The sequence below is a fragment of the Setaria viridis genome, chromosome 4, assembly GCF_005286985.2.
Source record: "Setaria viridis chromosome 4, Setaria_viridis_v4.0, whole genome shotgun sequence".
In the NCBI taxonomy this organism is placed as follows: domain Eukaryota; kingdom Viridiplantae; phylum Streptophyta; class Magnoliopsida; order Poales; family Poaceae; genus Setaria; species Setaria viridis.
Window position 1 is genome coordinate 11541406 of NC_048266.2, and position 20347 is coordinate 11561752.

Genomic DNA, 20347 nt, shown 5'->3' on the forward strand with positions numbered 1-20347 from the left:
GTTTCGAAGCATATGGTTACGATGCAGTCTGAACTTACTGCGTTGAAGAAGAGGAGAGCATCAAGTATTGATTCAAGGCTGCAATCCATTAGTGCTGCGGGCTCAAGGCAACACAAAAAGCAGTGCAAGAAAGCAAGTGCATCTGCTACCCAGGATGCTGCTGCTGTACCTTCAAACCCTATTGGTAGGAATGCAAGTTAAATTCATTTTTTTTCTAGCAGCATTCTTTGAGATGGTAGCAACTTATGAATGAAAAAGTGTTTATCTCTGCTGCAACTTTTATTCATTTTGGCTATCAACTTTGGGTTAATGATAGCAACTTATTTATTACATTTTCAATTTGCCACTGGCTCGGGGGGTGTTGTTGCAGTGGTTGGTGATCTGCCAATAACCAAAAGGCAGGGACGCCCAAGATCAAAAAGGTTGAGGACCGGGCTGGATCTCGTCTCACCAACTAAGAAGTTGTGTGGCTATTGTGAATCTATTGAACATATTAGAGCTCATTGTCTGTCCAAGCTAGCAAAGAAACGTACAAAGGAGCTTATTGATAAACCCCTAATGCAAAGCTAGTAGTGTGATGAGAAAAAAAAAGATTATTGTTTTGTTAGAAACTCGTTGGATTATAAGTTATAAGTTACTTTTAGTAGGATTAATATTTGAGTATACAAATATGTGGTTTGCGAAAAAGAGAATGTAATTATTTATCATGTGACTCCTTCCTCTTTAATACTATCCTCTGCAATCTGACTGCATGAATCTACGATCCGCAATTAATTTGCGTGGTTGCCACAAATAGTCCGGCAATCTGGCTGCATTCTATGGGAACAAAGGCAGCATTCTATGGGGATCATATATTTGCTCAAGAACTTCCACAAACTGTGGAACACTTTTCATATTTCGTAGTGTGTACATAGTTAATAAAAAGTTCATGTGCAAACTTATGAGTGAAACCAGTGAGGATTCCATGCAAAGTGAAGATTACACAACCGGTGAAGATTACACTTCTACTTAATACACAGAGTGGGCATAAAAGAAATGAGAAAAACATCTTTCACGTGCCATGGATTCCATGCAAAGCTTGTCTTTTTGTCTACATAGTTGCTGTCTTCTGCGAAGCTAAGTTCCCATGTTCTCAAAGAAACAAAAAAACAGTGAGGATAAGTTCAGATGGCAGAACCAAAAAATAAGTTGTTGTATGTAGTAAACAAGCTGCTGCTGAGGGAATGCATTTAGCACACAAGTTGTGTGGTGGGCTGTATGTATGTAGTAAACAAGTTTTGTAAGGAAAAATAGAGCCTGTATATGAAATATAACAGTTTAAACTTACTTTGCTTTTCATTTTAGATAAGAGACAATTCCTCCAATCTATCTTGTTTGTTGGGCTGTTTATCCACTCAAAAAGCATGTCTTTTCTCAGTTTAAACTCGTCGTATCCTATAAGCTTGGGCAACCTGCTCCCATCCCAACATTGCATTGCCTTAAGAGTAAAAGGTCCACAGTCATGTCTAGAAAAAAAATGGGGGGAAATTAGGATAAAAGGGAGAGAAAAGTTGCATTCCAAGAAAAATAGAGAAAAAAGGCAAGAAAAGAAGTTATTTTTGGGATTGCAGCAACTTGTTTTACTTACATTCCATTGCTTGAAACCTGTGATAAACTCTAGCTCGAACAAGTAGATTGTAGGGACTGTGCATCCCTTGTGTTTTGCTGTGTACTTTTTCCACAATGTGATCACTTTGGCGCGGACCTTATTCGCTTTGTCTCTCAATTCAGCATTGCTTGGCGCCCTCAAAGAGTCAATCACTTGGAACTTCTTAGCTTCCATGTTTACCACAATTGTGAACCAGTGCCCATCTCCCTTTGGTTCATTCTCATTGCTTTGGTGGATAGGGAATAGAATCTATTGGATAAATTCATAAAATACGGTAAAGTTGCTGGATGATATGCACATGTTGCTGCTGATTTTTTTTTTGGCCCCAGGGACTGCTATTTCCTAATTTGGGTGCAGAAAAAATGCAAATGGGTGCATGAGTAATTACCATGTCATAGTCTGCGTTCAGAAAGTCGAAAGCTTTCTCTACAAACTTGTTGTACATCCCATCTGACATCATTCTTAGCTGCTCGAGTAATGATAAAGAACAACCAAAAACAAAGAAAAGAAAAGTGAAGATGATGTTGATGATGTGCATTAATATAATAAAATAAAAGTGAAGCAAGATTAATGTTTTACCTCGACCCATGGAGACATTATCTTCTTCCTCTTTTGATATGGATCTTGTGATAGCACACAGGTACCTATATGGAGAAGCAGGTGTCTAGTGATCTGCCCATGAGCACACCATTTGCTATTTCACCCGCAGTGGCCGTGATCTCATTGGATTTGAATAAAATAGGGTTGCATCATAGTTGTAGTGGTTAAAAAAAATGCTGATTTGCCGGAGTATGTGTGTGTGAGTTGTGTAGGGGTGCGCATACCTCGTGTCGCTGGTAGGTTGAAACCTGTTGTAATTGCATAGTGCCATGTACAAATCATCCGTTTCCTACCTTGGCACGTGCTTTAGAATAAGCTCGTCTTCTAGTTCCTGTACCTACTGTTCGGTTGTTTGCTCTCCAATCTTCTTGTTCATTGCTTGTTCATAGGCCTGTTCCAGCATTGACCTAGTGATAGATCTTGATCCTGTTGATTTGTTTGGACTATTGCTTATTTCATCATCAAATCCAAGGGGGAAGCTTGGAGTATCTAGAGCGTCCTTCAAACCTTTGCTCTTCCTGATTTTATCGGGGGAGATGGGGGTTCGTTTTTACTTTTTAGAAAAAAAAATGTCTTCTGCAAAGACTTACATCTTCTGCATCACTGTGAGGAACATGACTACACCCTTCCCTATGCTTTCCTTTGCTGCCAGGCACATCCAAAATCTTGTTAAGTTGCTGCATAGAAAAAACAATAAAGTTGTTAGAAATTTCCACAAAGTTTTGATAAAGTTGCTAGCTGTGTTTGTTGTCTTATCATGTTTGTTGTCTCCTTTTGAAGGGTATCTTCTGCTTGTGGTGCCTTTTCCACTTCGGCTGCCTTATTATCTTTATGCTTTCGGGCATACACTACTACCCTTGCATCATTTTCTCTGTCACCATCTGGGCTGATGCTTTCGTTGGTGGGTGTCGCATCTTTTTGCTTGTTTTCTCTATCGCCATCGGACCCGTCTTGCCTAGATGCACCCCCACCTTCCTTTTCTAAAATCATTTTTGGTTTTGGTGCAAGTGGCGGCAAATTGCCAACAGGCTTTACTCTTTTGGCGAGCTGCTTCCTTAAAGGAAAATATGTCCTTTGTGCACTTCTCTTGGTCCTTCCTGACTTGACCTTGCTTTGGGGAAGTGGAAGGGCAGCTGTCTCCTCTTGGACTATTTTAGCTTCAACCTTCTGGGCTGCTTCTTTCAGTGGCATATTCAGTTCATTAGCCGTGTCGGCTGCATCCCTGAGTTTCCAAGCTCTATCTCAGCTAGATTGGTGATAATATTCCCTAGGTTAAGGTGTGTGCGGGTTTCTAAGATTTTTGGCTGCTGAAACATAAGTTGTTCTGAAGGTCCCCTCTTGGCTCGTTCTTTTGGTGGTCTGGCCATAAATTCAAGCAACGACATGCCCGCATAAAATCCTTTTTCATTTGTGGGTGTTGGTGGCGTGAGGTCTTCATATTCATCAGTGGATGCGTTCGAGGCTTAGCTATTATTCTGACCTTGTGCACACTGCCTTGGTTTCCTTGAGCATCTTCATTAACCCTATTTGCGGGTGTTGCTTGTGTTGTGGGTGTCAAATATTCATGGCCTTATTTTGTGCCCCCTGTCAAAGGTTGTTCATCATCTTCCTTGCTTGTTTCGTCAGCAGTAGGAGCATGGTCATGCCCTTCTTTGTTGTTGATTTCCACTATCAAAAAAGAAATTTGTTGTATGAGTTACAATTTGAGCACAATTGACTTGGCATAATTATTGCTATTGACCCTAAAATTATTAAAAAGCAGACATTCTATTACCTTGTTTGTCGCCAGCAGTTGTGTGGCCATCCTTATCGCCTTGATTGCCTTCTTTTTTGCCCTCTATCAAATCTTGTTGGACATCTTCCTTGTTTGTTCTGTCAACATTAGAGACTTTGGTGTGCCCCTCTTTGTTGCTGCTTTGCAATGGCGAAAGTATTTTCAAAAAGCAAGGAAAAAGAGTGTGAGTGGAAAGAAAAAATAAAGTTAATGCTGTGAAAAAATACACATAAGTTGCTGCTTGAGCACACTGAATTTGCTTATAAGTTGTTGCTTGAGCACACTGAATTTGAATATAATTTGCTACATGGAGTTGCTATTTGAACGCGCTGACTTGGCATAAATTTACTATTGACCCTAAATTATAAAAAGCAACTTTTCTATTACCTTGTTTGTCACCAATAGTTGTGTGACCATCCTTGTGGCCTTCATGGCTTTCTTTTGTGCTCTCTATCGAATGTTGTTAGTCTTCATGGGCGTGTCCCTCTTTGTTGTTGCTTTGAACTGTCAAAAGTTATTTTCAAACAATAAGAAATATAAAAGCAAGTGAATGGAAGAAATATAAAATTTAATTGCTGTGGAAAAAATACCCATAAGTTGCTACTTGAGCAAACTAACCTGGCTATAAGTTGCTAGAGAATCTGTGTACCAGTTATATTACCTTGTTTGTCAACAACAGTTGTGTGGCTCTGTGAACCAGCGTTCTCTGCTTCTTGTGTGACCATCTAACCGTCTTCGCTACAATCTCCGTGTGCACTGTCCTCCGGCTCACCATAGTCTTCTGGTTCCTCACTGCTGCTCTGAGTTGCATCAATGCTCTTCTCCTCATCAATTTGTGCCCTGGGGCTATCCTGTCTTCTTTTTGATCTAAGCTCACGAGTCCCACCGGTATCATCATCTGTCTCATCATCGTACTCCATTTTAGTAGTACCAGGGGGCGTATCACTTTTCTCTTCTAACTCATGCTCATCTATTGCCTTGGGGATCTTCAATGGTATCTTTTTGGTTGCCTTATTGCTCATCCTTCCTAACCCATGCGAGGTGCTAGGTTGCCCAGCAGCAGCACCGGCCGTGTTGATTTGACCAGTTGTGCTGGTATATGGGGCAGTGTCATGATGTCCTTGCTGCTTTATACCACCCTAGCATAAGTTGAGTGTGAAGTTCAGCACAGCTCGGTTGATGGTTGTGCTGAAATTAGTCGACAAATCCTTGAAAGCCTCTCTGCTCTACAATTACATGTGTGCCCATTTTTTAGTGAAGCAGTAACTCTAGGAAAAAAAGAGTAGGTGGAATTACAAGGGAAAATTACCAATGTGATGGAGTTTCCTGGCATAGTTGAATTCACAAAATCGTGGACACTGCTTGGTGGTATGAGCATTGATTGAGTTGAGCATGAGTATTCTTATTTTAGCTGTAAAAAGGAAAGGTTGGAAAGTTGCTGAGTGATGTGCACAAGTTGCTGATAAAAAATGAAATACACAAGTTGTTGGTAATGAGCACAAAAAGATGCAGGTAATGAAGAACAAGTTACTGGGGGCAATTTTTTTCTTACCAGTAGCTTGCCAAAATCATTGTCAGTAAGCCTATTCATGGAGCAAACTTTGCTGCCAAGGGTGCCAGTCCAGACAGCAGCTCTTGTTTCCTCATCTTGGTCTACAAGCTGTCCCACCTCAAGTGAATCAAGATATAAAACCTGCCAAAAAAAATAAAAAATCATCACTTGTGGCGAATGGAAAAAAGAAAGAAAGAGGGGAACAGATTAGTATACACGTACAGTTAGGAAGAAAAGGCAACCCAACACAAACTTTTGATTCCTTTCCTTAAACTCCGTGATGCCTTTTTTGAGCCTTTCAACGATGAGCTGGCACTAGTTGTAGCTTGCGATATTGTTTGGATTTGCAATTGAATGGAAAGTTCTAGCACATAGTTTTGTGCTTGATGTCGGGCACAACAAGGTGCTGATGGCAAAAACTAACCAATATTGTAACCACCTGTCAGTGATTTTGCCCTTTCCTTCACCTAACAACCACTTTTCAGCTTCAACAAATGTGGGTGGTATCTGATCTTATTCGTGGCCAAAGATTTTGTAGAACTCAACAAAGGTATCGGCGCCGCTCTTCTTCTCGTAATCGATGTACTCCTCTCCAATAGGGAGATTGAAAACTCTATGGACAGCTTGGTCGTCGACCTTGATCCTACCCTTGTATGGAATGACCAACTCTGACTTCTCTATGTCGAAAATCTTAATGAGCCAGGAGGACAATTTCTCAGGTACGTAAGTGCACTTGATCTTCAGTAGGCCACCAAACCCCACTCCTATGATATCTTCTTTCTGACGATCATCCAAATTGTTGTTGATGGTGATGAGTTTGCTTGCAGAACTACATCCTTGAAAAAAAAGGAAAAGTAATTAGTAGATTGCTGGAGTACGTATTAATAAGTTGCTGGAGTGGGGATTATAAGGTTCATACGTTGCTGTGCAATAGATAAGTTGATGGTGATTGAATTATCACAACAAAAATGGTGCAAGAAGGGTTGGTGCAATAATTGTTACCGGGTCTGTTTTTTCGGTTGATCACCTTGTTCAATTTTCCCTTTCCCCTTGATATCGTTTTCTACATTGCCCTCTCCTCCAATCCCTTTAGCACATTGTCTTCTGGTTTGCCTTCTTTGTCCTACCTCTGCAAGCTGTGAGTCCTGGGAATTTTGCACTAAGATGCCCTGGTCGTTCTTCTTGGAGAGGGGGCTGGAACAATGGCATCTAATTTGTGCTTTGTTCCCATTCTGTAAAAAAAATTATGCAGTGCAGATCAGTTGAATGGCATCTAGTTTGCGCGTTAGGGGGTTATACCATTGATTCAGAGAACGAACTACCACATAACTCAAAAAACTAGTGTCCACGCAGGGGAATTGACAAATGAAAAACATAACTAAACTCCATCAGACTAGTTGTATTTGTCAGTTGCTACCAACCATGAGAATAAGTTGCCATGGAACAGAAAGTAAAAATATAGTGTTGTGCATTATCTCCCTAAAAATGCAACATATTTGAACTCTCTCCTAATGATCGTTCCTCGCACAAAGTCTCTCCCCATACCCCTTCCCCCAACATCAAACCAAAGAAACGACGGGAGGATGAGTGAGCATGCGAAAATTACTAGGTAAAAGCAAAACTAGTGGCTTTTTTTTTAGAAGTTACTGACTTGTCAGTTGCTAAACCATAAAAATAAGTTGTCTATCCTTCCTTCCTAGACAAGGGACTTCCCCCCAAAAATAAAACCTAAAATCCGACAGGGGATGAGTAACCATGCGAGGGTGTGTGTCGCTGGGGAGGCTGGGGAGAGGAGTTCTCACCTAGGATTGTCGCTGAAGGAGGCCGTGCGCCTAGCATCAGTGCCCTTGCGTCCCGCCGCAACCGTCACGGTGTCAGCCTGCCCTCCCGTGCTCCCAGTCGCCTTGGGCATCTGGTCTGCGTCGCAAGCCCGCAAGCGTCGAACAGAAGGTGCCTCCCCCCCTCCCCCCGCCGAAGGCAACCCTGACGAGTCCCCTCCCCTCCACCTGTGCTCACGGATGCCGTCGGAGTAGGATCCAGTCACGGCGGCGGCCCCTTCTCTCCGCTCCTCCAATGCTCGCGGCCGCCACCAGCGTGGGATCCAATCGCGACGGCAACCCCTTCTCTCCGCTCCTCCGATGCTCATGGTCGCCACCGGCGTGGGATCCAGTCGCGGCGCCGCCCTTCTCTTTGCTCCGCTCCTCTGAAGCAAAGCAATCAGTTACGTGATTTTGGGGGAGGTTCCTTTGGGACAAAAACGGTCGGAACCGCTGATTGGGGGGCGGTCTTAACGAGCCTAAGAGGAGGCCTGCTGGGCTGAGGCAGTCGCATTGGAGCGCGACCCTTCGTAAAGTAGTTTTTTCCTTGGGGAAAGGGGAAGGAAATTGACGAGCTTGCTATGGCCTATGGGTTACGGCTGTTAGATCTCGACGGTGCGTCTTCTAATCAACGGCCACAGTGCGCTACAGAATTTACATCACCAAAACGCTCGAGATACCACAGGAATCTCAAGTAAAAAATAGAATCTCAAGTAAAAAATATCGTAAAAAAATCTTCGACAGGTTCGTCCAAAAAAAGAATATTCCATAAATCACACTGTTGTGCACTTTTTTAAATAAAAATAAATATACTACAGCTTTGTGTGCAAATGCGAAATGTGTTCGGCAAAAAAAATAAAAGGAGAATTCATGTGTCAACATATCAAAAAATAAAAGTGAATATACACATAGCCCAAGAAGAATAGATGCGATCGGTGTTCAGATCAACATATCAGCCGTCATTGAAATAGCATTGCCCTGTAAGAACTCACAGATGTATGTCTGGGTGTTGATCTTTTATTAAATATAAACACTACTGGAATGACTGGTAAGTGATCAGACCATCATAGTTCCAGATTAAGGAAATGAAAACCTTGGTTGCACAAAATATAAGATAAATCTGCACAAGTCACAAACAACCCCATGTGTGGGGTGCAAATTACTCACTCCATTCTAAATTTAGCTCTTTTAGGTTCATAGATATTATTATTCATCTAAATATTGTATATGGCTGGATGCATAATAATACCTATTGAATTTAGAGAAGTCAAAACGACCATAATTTGAAACGGAGGGAGCAGGAAACTAGATTAACGATAGCAATCTGCAACAGGATTAAGAGAAACAACCAAAGAAAATTGGTCACGGGGATGACAAATATTTACAACGCTTTGACCAATCCATAAACAAACAAACAGTGTACAGTAAAAACCCAACACGATGCTGCCAAGTATGGAGCACAAAGCATATCTCCATTGCTTGACTAAATGAACTTTGCCGCATGATATGAAGATGAAATGACCAGTGAACCAACATTCTTCTGCGACGACAGAAACTTTCACCATTGCTTAGACAGCACTGGCTGGAGCGACGGGTTTCACGAGGCTTTCACCAATAGCTGGACGGAGGCCGTTATCTGTAACGGCTGCAGGAGCTGCCCCTGGAGTATCTTCGTACGCAGCATCATGAACACCCAGAGCTGCACGGCCAGATGGATCAAGGTTCTTGGACCAGGCCGCGTCCCATTCAACAGCCTTGGCAGTGCTGCATGCCACACTTGGACCTCCAGGAACAGTCGACCTTGCTGCAGGCTGTAATAATCATAGGGTTATGTAGATGGGCAGACGCACTGTTTCAGGTTTAAGATTATTTCATACCGAAATAGCTTTGCAAGAGCAATGCAGCTTACAGACCTTGGGGAAGTATTTTTTAAATATCATTCTATAGTAGTACCCTTCTTTTGTTGTGGGTGTGTTCTCTGGGTAAACAAAGCTAGCATTCATCATCATGGAATCTGAGACCTGAAACACAAAGAATAAACATCAACTGCAAGTCCAAAAGGGACAAACTTCTTGAGTCGTTCAACATAGGAAATACGACATACATGTTCACTTGCATGGTCCTTCAAGCCATCAATCCAACTATACCCAACACCATCACTGAACTGTTCCTTTTGCCTGTATAGAATATGCTATTCACAGAAAGTAAAACTTACGTAAGTTGCCGCACCTAGGATTTAGAAAGTAACACCATGAAAATAACAAGAGAAACTTCAAACAACCTTAGGTAGATAGGGCCTCTTCTCATCATCGAATGCATTAGGATAACCCACTTCTCAATCCGACCAAGATCACGTTTTATCTAAAATTTTCAAGGCAATATTCAAAACAAAGCAATCGTGCTGGTTAGAACCAAAGAAATTTATTACAGCGAAATTAGATTCCTAATATTGTTGCAATACATATCAACATACCATCTTCCATTCAGGATCAATGTCCATTGCTACATTGATGAAACTCTTGTGAAGGAATGGAACACGTGCCTCAACACCCCAAGCAGAAGTTGCTTTGTTCGCTCTCAAGCAGTCATATAAATGTAGAGCTTTTATCTAAAGAGTCAGGGGAAAGATTCTCTTGTAAGTACATCTAATTGCAGCATTCACGATTGAATAACTAAGCAACTGTACTGAAAGAGGCAATATGTTTGTACTACTCTGCTTTAAATGCTTCAAGAGTACTTATTGGCTTAAAACTTTGGACAGTAACATATTTCCAGTGGAAACTTCCATTACCTTCCGACATGTTTCCTCATGGAATTCCTTCTTGTTTGGTGCCTTATGAAAATAAAGGTATCCACCAAAAATTTCATCTGAGCCTTCTCCAGAAAGAACCATCTTCACCCCCAAAGATTTGATTTTGCGTGACATCAAAAACATTGGGGTACTTGCTCTGATTGTTGTAACATCATATGTCTCAATATGGTAGATGACTTCTTCCAAGGCATCAATGCGTGATATTTTGTTGACAGCAGTACATAAAAAATTCAAAGAAAGGTTTTTTCTGATGTACAAAGAAAAAACAAATTGAGAACCTGCACAGTAAAGTGGAATTCATGGTGTACAATGCCAATGTAGTCAGCAACTTCCCTAGCAGCTTTAAGATCAGGAGAACCCTAGAAAGAACGAAAGCAGAAGAATTCCATTACATTGTTCCTCTGCTTATATCATTCTCAGTAGATATTCCTTACTCTTGTCAAAATAGTAAGCAACAAGAAAACGAAATAAAACTGAGAAGATGGCAAAAATGATGCTCAGCACTAAGGGTAAACAAGAAACTTACCTTCACCCGATACAAAACGTATGCAGTTTGTTTCCCCACTGTCTGGCAAATTTTGTTTCTTCTAAGTGCCATGAAGCAACAGATGCAACCAAAGAAGAGTCAAGTCCACCAGACAAGAGTACACCAAATGGCACATCAGTCATCAGCCTCTTAGTAACAGACTACAAAATTTGTAAATAATGTAAGATGGTATGGTAAATGATTAGTAAGCAAAACAATTTAGAACCAACCAGCAATAACTTCGAACATGTCACCTATCTAAATTCTTAATGAAGAAAGCAACACATTGAACCATCATTGAGTACATCACCACATATTATACTGGATTAACCATTGCACATACAAGATCAACTGATATACAGATAAGCAATTGAGCATTGCCCAACCAGAGGCATTAATACAACAGATAAGCATGAAAGATAGATCAAAACTTAAAATAGATTAGCACTAAAACAAATACAGCATTCATAAACATATCAATAAATTATTACTATATGCATCAAAGGATGTGAAATGAAACAAGACGACTGCATAGACTGCAAATCAACTATACTTTATGTATCAATAGGTATCAAAGTAGAACATGGTAACAGGAAAGGAAATGCCTTCTCAAACATCTCTTGGAGGAGAAGAGGATTGTAAGGGGTTGAGGGAATGCTTTCTAGAAACCATGGTAGGTTGAACCATCTCCTTAGACCACCTAGAAAGGATATAAGAACTCAGGTTAGAATGCAAAACAAAAGGAAATTTCCAACATAAGTACTACCTTTTTTTATATGTAAGTACCACCTCTGATCACAAATATAAAGTCCATTTAGGATTATTGTTGGTCAAACTTTTTAAACTTTGACCATAAATATCTAAAAGAACATATAGATCGACAACATAAGATTGATCACTCTTAAATTCACCATGAAAAGAACTTTCATAATATATACTGTTAGTCAAAACTGTTACATTGGAGATCATATCCATGCCCAAATGGACAATTTTTTTAAATTGTGATCAGAGGAAATAGTAGCTTATTGCTTTTTCCTGCAGGGTCTAAAAACTTATTCTGGTATTATGGCTGGGATGGGATTGTCAGCTACAAAAGTCAACCTGTTTTGCTGGAGTACAAGGTGCCCAGGTGGGAAGGTTATGAAGCGTTCACAATCATCACTCAATGCCTTCATCTCCGAAGAAAACCAAACTGACCCTGAAAACATACAACAGTATGAATTAATGCCATGTGGCAGTTATCGAAATTCAAAAAAAAAGAAAAATTGGATGAATTGAGTTGGGTGACAACACAACACCGCGTATTTCCCGATATTGAAGAAAAGAAGAAAATAGTAACAGTTTTTTTCTCGAACACGCAGGAGATCTGCTATCATTATATTAAAGAAGAAAAGAGGGTATAAAGAACACTTCTTCAAATACAAGAACATAGTTTCCCTAAATAACATAGCTACATAGTACTTTTTTCTGTTTTTGTTATTGGGCAACAGAAAAGACTTTAGCAGTGATAATCCCACTTCCAGACTGGTAATGAAAACCAAAAGGCCCACAAGAGCCGCTCTTCAACTATGTCGTTTTGTCTCAGTAACCGTCCATAAAACTATTGATATTTCATTGACATGCACATACCAATATTGGTCATACCCCCACATTCCTACCTCCAAGAATACAGTGTGCCAATAACCAATCTGGCATCTTCCTTGCATGCAAGCAGGATCTAACCACCAGGAACAAATGCAGACAATTCATTGTTACCTATGGGCTTGCAAGTACCACTTACAATTTCCAGAAACAAAATTCATATAAAGGCCAAATTTTGCATATTCTTGTGCACACCCAGACATTAAAAAAGAATAGCATCGTATCCGGAACACTAAGTTAGATAACTCCTATCAGTTGGAGGCACTGTATTCCAGATGGTAAGATCTAGAACATTTGCCAACCTGTTGGCTCTTTCCAACTTATTATGGAAATTGATAGAAAGTGTTTTTTCTACTATTTATTTACTAGGAGATCAGCATTCAAAATTCAAATTTGAATAAAATCTTCTGTGCGGTTTCTAAAGTTCGTGGCAGTAACTGGCTGGTTGCAACCAGGATTTTTGGACCATGACCTTCAAGCACTGATTGACTACTGCCAACAATAATATAACAACAAAATTCACCATTGACAAATTTCTGAAAATAAAATTTGAGATGGATAAACATGAATAACACACCTGATTTTCTGCACAGGACAGAAATTTAATTATTCTTTATACATACCATCAAGACCCCATCCCATGTATAATGGGCAGATGCCAATAGCATCACGAGCTGCAATGAAGCTTTTATCACGTGTATCAAGAAGAACAAATGCGAACATGCCATCTAACATATCCACGAATTCTTCCCCATATTCTTCGTACTGTTTAAAAGCAACATTAAAAGGTCTCAATGCGGAGATTAAGCAGGCTTATTTATAGAGGATGATGTTAAGATGAAGATAAAGAAAGGGCGTAAGAAATAGATATGCAACTTACAAGATGGGCAATAACTTCACAATCACTGACAGTTTGGAATTTATGAGTTGTCAACTTAGCTTTCAACTCTTCATGGTTATAGATCTCTCCATTCACCTGGAAACACAAACCAGACGATAAGTTGTTGTTCTGATGTAACTATACACAAACAGAAACATATTTCCTCTAGTTTATTTAGTTCAATCAAGACTTCTGGTGGGTTAATAATTAATATAATGATGCATTAAGGCACGCTCAGCCCAATGATGACATTTGCAAACCCCATAACAAACTTTTGGAAACAGCTGACAGCTACCAAAAGCAGAACAATGAAAAAGTCATTTGTCGAAATGAAATCTGCAGTTAGCACAAAGAAATGAGTGGATACTGTGAAATTGTATTTCCAACCCAGATACAGACCGTTACAACAACCGATTTGTCCTCATTGTACAACAGCTGGTCTCCAGATGTGGGATCCACAATAGCCAACCGCTGGTGTGCAAGATAGCAATCCTGATGGCAGTGTAAACCGCTCCAATCAGGTCCTCGGTGCCGTAACCTACAAAAATTATAAATTTCATTTGAGAGAGTGCATAAGCTATTTATAAGATGCACCATGCACTATGTCTTCCAAAGAACAAAGTGCCCAAAAAAAAGCTACAGAGAAATTATATACTACAGCAAAGAAACATCTGGCTCTTGGTTCTGAATTCTGAAAGAAGACACTAATTTGTGTTCAACAGGTTATTTCTAGTAGAAGATTATGTTAATTCAGGAAATTGTAACTCTTTGATTCAACAATTGTGTGTTCCTTAAAGATGAAGAACTTGCTCATAAGTCATAAATTCTACTCACTCTGATTGCTTCTATAAATTGATTTAAACTTTTCAATTTTTCTCTGATCATAAGCCACCGTGGAACTTCTAGGCAATCTTGTTGTCTTTTCTTTCTCTTCTGCCATGCCAAATGTGTTGCATCACCCGTTGGCAATGAGAAATAATTTTAGGGTAACCCAGCAATTTCATTTAAAATTTTAATTCTTGTCACGAACCAAAACATCCATGCCACAAGCACTACCAACCAAAACCTAGAAGTGCATCACTGGACATAAAGCACATCAACACATGCTACTTTTTACTCAAATTCAAATCTACATTCAAAACCATGGACATCCCGGAGCACACAAGAAGCGCATCTGCTACAGATGAAACGTGTCCATACATACCCACTACTACTGTTCTTGAAAAATACACATTCATCCCAAAACAAACACCTTCGGTATGACAACCTCACATGATGTCATATACAAAGCTACATAGTCTTCACGCCCAGAATCTGATCTTCCAAATTCTTCACACGAGCACACGACATAGATACGGCATCACTCGATCAGGGCACTTCACAAAGATCAGAGCCTGTCAGGGGCCACAGCCCATTCCTAGACCCTCGGAGACTAGCATTATACTATTATTCAGGTTTGACTGTATTGCCTGCGTATCGTTGATTCATTTCAGCTTGCGCAGATTCTTGACAAACTGTTAATCTAAATCAAATCGACAAGTGGACAGCTACAAATGGCCAGATAATCCAGAACGTTCCCATTTCGCCGAAAGTAAAATACGTTCTCTCAACCCGCCCAAATCCGCCACCAAATTTCCGCCACCCTCTCCCTCACGCGGGCGCAAGCACCCGCCGCCCCCGCTCGCTGCGCGTACAGACACAGAGGGAACCGATGGATAGGGAGATGGCGAGACGGGGCGGGGGCGGCGGGCCTCACCTGCGCGAGAGCTCGATGATGCGGGAGCGCTTGGCGAGGGAGACGTCGGCGACGCCGAGGACGGCGAGGATGCCGCACATGGTGGCCTGCTCCGGCTCGGGCTCGCGCTCGCCTCGCCCGCCGCTGCTCTAGCACCCACACCACCACCACCCGCCCCGCCGCCCGTCAGCCCCCGCGCCGCCTCGGGATGCGAAAGAGGTCTCTCGCGAAATGGTGGGTCATGCCTGGGGAGGAGGGGGATCTAATTAGGGCTTTGCAGGGTAACCACGGCATCTCGGCCGTCGGATCTGCGGGCTAGGGGGGTTTCGATACATTTAGTTTAGCACGTGTCGATGTTTAGATGCTAATTAGGAGTATTAAATATAGATTAATTACAAAACTAATTGCACAGATAGAGTCTATTTCGCGAGATAAATCTATTAAGACTAATTAGTTCATGATTTGATAACGTGGTGCTACAGTAACCATTTGTTAATGATGGATTAATTAGGCTTAATAGATTCATCTCGTGAATTAGCACAGGTTCTGCAATTAGTTTTATAATTAGCTCATGTTTAGTCCTCCTAATTAGCATCCGAATATTCGATGTGACATTGCTAAAGTTTAGTACCCAGTATCCAAACACCCCCTTAGTTGACCCATAGTCTATGGGTAGAGTCCATGATGCCAAAATCAGCTGGACACTACACGTAGAAACTACTTCTCCCCATGGTTTCGTGTTGGTGGCCGGCAGCGAGAATCCACAGTTTCTTTTGAGTGAGAACCACCTAATATTCTATCCTTCGTCTCTCTCGTTCCCTCTCTCTCCACCCAATCCGCACGCCAAGAAGGGCAGCGGCAGCGAGCTGGTAGCCGGTAGCAGCCGCCAGTCGGTGGGGCCGTGCTCAAGCGTTCCCGTGCAGGCCATGGCTACCGGCCTAGCGCAGGCGATGACAACGCCCACAGCAAGGCCGCTGCACGGGCCAGGGGTTGCACGCTGTGCGCGAGGCCAAGCCACCGGGCGACACGGGCAGTGACGACCATGACAAGGCTCACGTGCAGCTGTGAGGCTTCCGCGTGCAACGACATCAGAGCAAGCACGAGCAAACTACCACGAGGCCGCGAGTAGCGGCGACAAGGTGCGCAGGGGAAGAGGCAGAACTCCCATCCCGTCCTCTTCTCTCCATCTTCTCGCTCAGATAATCTCTCCAAACAGTGATTGCAAATTGGAATGTAATGCATATACAGGTTAGCAAATCTAAACTAGATTTTGCATATTTCGTTGCGAGATCCGGTCCAATTTCCTTGCTTCGATTTGACTTGATTTATTCCCGCTTCTGTTTTGTTTGCTCTATCTTACTATTACTGAGGCTCCTTTTGAAGCCTCCAGGTGAAGTGACTTAGGATCCTAGGTGGACACTCTAGAAAAAGAGAGAAATCCAAGAAATTCTAAAAAAAAGCAAAAAATCTAGCCATCAATCAGTAGACTCAAATTATCATAGCTATTGGATCTATCATGTTTTCTAAAAAAGTACCCACCTATACCATTATATAAAATATACTCAAATAACCCCCTAATCTTCATCAAAATTACCCACTTTCACCATTATAAAAAATAATTTAAAATAACACCCTAAATCTGCAACTAAATTACTCACCACTAATATTATAAAAAATAACTTACTTAACCCCTTAAATTTCCATCAAAATTACCCACATATGTCATTATTAAAAAATTTGAATTCAAATCACCTTAAAAAAATATCAAGAGGTACGACAATATATGATTTTAAATAGTCTATTTCTTACACTTTTGGTACAGAATAATAATTAAGGTATATACATTTAACATGTCATCATTTATAATATATAGAGGAAGTGATGATGATAATATAGATTTTCATGCTAAAATATAGTTCAAGTTAGGGTCCATTAAAAAATTCAAACACATACCTGCGATGTAAGATGAAAACAATAAATATTATAAACTAAAGTTTATCATAATTGGTTGAAGATAATAATTATATATCTATATAAGTATTGTGTTAACGTATTTAACAAATGAAAGAGAGGTTAAGGCATAACAATTTTGATTGTTAGCCATGCGCTCTTATTTTTTTTCAATTAGAGACTCCACAAGATGCGATAAGAAAAAACATACATACTAGAAATTCTCATAAAAATAAAAAATATCTAAGCGTCAATCATGTAGATTATAATAACCATAGCCATTAGTCTATTATATTTTCTTAAAATATTATCCACCACTAACATTATGAAAATATTTTAAAGTAAACCCCTGAACTGATATCTAAATTACCCACCTTTGCATTATAAAAGATAATTTAAAGTAATCCTATAATCTTCTTCTAAATTTTCTGTATATGTTACTATAAAAAATAACTAAAAATGATTTTCTAAATTTGTATCTAAATTACTATTATATGTCATTATTAAAAATAACCTAAACTAAACACCTGAATCGTAATACAATCATCTAAACTAAACACCTGAATCGTAATACAATCATCTGCATGTTCATTATATAGAAATGTCCAAAAGTAAAACAAATATAAGATTATAATTTACCTATTTCTACGTTTGTTAATATAAAAATACTAAGTATATATACAAGATGTGTGTCACCATGTAGACCATTTATACATGTAGGGGAGAAAGTGATAAAAAATATTGATTTATATGGAGGTGCATTATAAAGTAAAAAAAAAGTATGAACGTGGATAAAAACGTGCGTAGAGTAATTACTAATTAAAAGTCAATCATAGAGTATTGTATTAGACTATTAAATAAATGAGAATCATAGATAAATAATTTTGATTATTAGTTAGGAATCTAATTTTTAAATAACTTTATAATATAATAATTTTTAAAATAATTAGCCCGTGCGGAAGCATGAGTTGATGAACTAGTTCTGATTCAATCAAACACGGTGCGTTGACGGGACTGTGGCTCCACACTGTCGGCGAGAGGCAGCAGGCAAGGCTCAGTGCAAGGTGCATGGCCACGCGCAGGCCACCGTGCCGAGCATGCAGACTGCAGGCTCCACGTGGGCGGCTGGGTCGCGCACAAGCTAGCAAGGCTAGGTCGTTGGCATGGGCGGCTGCGTGCGGGGCGCGCGGGCGGGCGGCGCAACTGCAGGGCTCACGGTCGGGACTCGAGCGTTGGGGCAGTGGCGGGCTGGGGCGAGGAGGGCGCAACTGCGTTTCTCTGGCGACGAAGTTGCTGAACCGTGGGTCCCGTGGGAAGAAACGCCAAAGCCTTCCAACGTGGAATCGCCCATGCCTTTGTGCCTCGGTCCGCGAGTCGACCCAGTTTCTCACCTGAGAAATGAAGTCTTGCATTTTTCTCCTCTCTCCTCGTTAAGTATACTGCCACATCATATTTTTCTGACATGTCACTCTATTAAATGCTATGGAAACTAGCTAGGTGGAGGGTTGGGACTGCTCTAATGGTGCCCCCACCATGAGGCGGCGACTACCGCTTGGAAAGGGGTTGTAGGGGGAGTGACATGTGGTGTAGGTTCTTACATGGGTTCATGTGTCATTGGGGTTAGGTGGGGTGGAGCGAGGTGGACTTGGGAGAGGGCATGGTCAGAATCTTGGACCATGGGCGCATGGAGATTCTACCGGTCCACGTCATGAGGTGGGATTCCCTTGCTAGCGGACCTACGTGCGCCGCAGCTCGCCCACTGGTGCAGTTGAGCTGGCCGTCTCTGTCGTGACTCGGTTGCATAGTTTTGCAACATGATCATTTTGGGCTAGTTTGGCTGTGCTCCTTGGGGCTCTGGCTCCACCTAACACCGACCACTACAGCATGTTAGGAGCTGGAGCCGGAGGAGCCATGATTTCTAGCTCCACCGGCTCCTCCGGTGGCTGTGAGGGGGAGGGAGGGGAGAGAGAATACCGGTTCCGATGAACAGTGCTTCTACAGTAACGTGTCAGGTTGGTGTTAAAAAAAACAAGAGCTGTTGAGAGCTGCACGAAACACATCCTTTGTTGGACCTGGCCTGTTGGTTCGTGCACAACCTTTGCACCAAAGCAATGACAAAAGGGTCAAAGGAGAAGATCAGATGACCATAATAGCATGCAACATCAAGGTAGACACGGGCGGATGTAGGAAAAAAAAAGATACCAACAAAAGTTCATTGTTTCTAAGTCGTGTTACTGTTCACTGACAATCCATAGCGAGGGGTTGGTTTGGGACCGCCGCGTGCAGTGCTGGTCTTGGCGTCACATCCCGGCATCCCACCATGCCCTGCTTGCGGCCTTGGGTTGCTGCTCTACACGCATCGGCGCTTCCGGCGGCTCGCCGTTCTCCCTTGGCCCTCCGCCCTCGCAGCTTGAGGCAGGCCGTCGTAACTCGCAGGTGCGCGTAGGTTAGGACCATGGGCTTCATTTGTTTTGGGCTGTAGGCCATAGGCCACGTCCCAACTAATTGCCTAGTTCCTTTGCTCAGCCTTTTTCACCCATCCTAGTGGAATAACGCACAATTCATCTTCTACCTCTGTCTAAGCTAAGCAAGAGTGTTCGGTGCAGATTGCTGTGGCTGTTCAGCAGCCGCAGCTGGAGCCGGGCAGCCGGCTGCTGCAGCCAGCCGCTGCTGCCAGGCAGCAGCGGCTGCAGCCAGAGAAGCCAGACTTATTCACATTCAATCATTTAAAAAATGGGGAATCAAAAATTGAAATGGACTTTTAATCATGTATGCAAAGATGCACAAAATAAATGACATGCATATTGCACTCAAGAGTACACAAGGCACACAATTAGAACATTTCAGTGCTACAATAGTTGACAGCAATAGCAAATTCAGGTGAAGCCTCAGGCCACAACAAAGTTCAGTCAATGGTACCTCAGTTCATAGCAAGAAGATCAGTGCTTTCTCAAGTCACAACAACAAATTAGATAGAAATTGATAGGTTACATTCATAACAACAAATTAGCCATATTGAGAAAATATCTCCATCATGTCAACGCATAAAGTCCAGCTGCAATCCAATCACGCATTGTGGAAATATTATCACCAGATGTAGCCTTAAACCAATGTGATGCTAGTCCATTTTCTTCACCTGTCCTATTAAGATACGTGTTGGAACCAAACATGTCCGCCACATCCATGAGGCGGCTCGCTTCGCATCAATGACGACACGTAGCGTTCTGCGCGTTTTGCTTTTTTGTTCCTAATTTTTTTGCTCCACAATGTTATGATTCAAATTTTGTTTCTGAATTTATGAAAATTTTGCGCTTCCAAAGTTGTGCTTGAAAACTTTTTCCAAATTTTGTCTCCAATTTTTTTTGTTACAAACAGCAAAAATTGTAGGATCATGATCGGCAGTCGAAAGTTG

The 20347-nt window shown here is 41.4% G+C and overlaps 1 pseudogene; it reads right to left on the minus strand.

The window, feature by feature from the left end:
- Positions 1-854: 854 nt before the first annotated feature.
- LOC117852846 (asparagine synthetase [glutamine-hydrolyzing] 2-like) lies at positions 855-15210 on the minus strand (annotated as a pseudogene).
- Positions 15211-20347: the final 5137 nt, after the last annotated feature.